This window comes from Apis dorsata, unplaced genomic scaffold (assembly GCF_000469605.1).
Source record: "Apis dorsata unplaced genomic scaffold, Apis dorsata 1.3 scaffold_32, whole genome shotgun sequence".
In the NCBI taxonomy this organism is placed as follows: Eukaryota; Metazoa; Arthropoda; class Insecta; order Hymenoptera; family Apidae; genus Apis; species Apis dorsata.
Genome location: NW_006263334.1, coordinates 732934 through 733213, shown reverse-complemented (window position 1 = coordinate 733213; position 280 = coordinate 732934). Strand labels below are relative to the sequence as shown.

Here is a 280-nt window from a genome sequence, read left to right as displayed (position 1 = left end):
AAAAAAAAAAAAAAAAAAAAAAAAAAAAAAAAAAAGAGAAATAACTAATCGAACCGGAAACGGATCGGCCTGGAAGGGAGCCTCGTACACTTTGGCGCATCGATGATAGAAAATATATTTGAATTCTGAATTCTGAAGTATTCTCTCTTCGAGTCGCTTCGTTCACTCGTCGAAAACGAATCGAAATCGAAAGAGTGAGGAACGACGAAGAAGAACGAGCGAAGAAATAACGCTCTTTGTTTATTTTTTTTTTTTTAAATCCTCGTTTTCTCAAGCTCGA

At 35.4% G+C, this 280-nt stretch overlaps 1 protein-coding gene and 1 long non-coding RNA gene across 11 annotated transcripts in view; one reads left to right on the top strand and one right to left on the bottom strand.

Annotated features, from left to right (window-relative positions):
• Window positions 1-280, bottom strand: part of LOC102675205 — a 109605-nt gene that overhangs the window by 90852 nt on the left and 18473 nt on the right. The gene's annotated exons all lie outside the window — the stretch shown is intronic.
• The window catches only part of LOC102674467 (regulating synaptic membrane exocytosis protein 1), a 138414-nt gene that overhangs the window by 129167 nt on the left and 8967 nt on the right, over window positions 1-280 (top strand). The window lies entirely within an intron of this gene.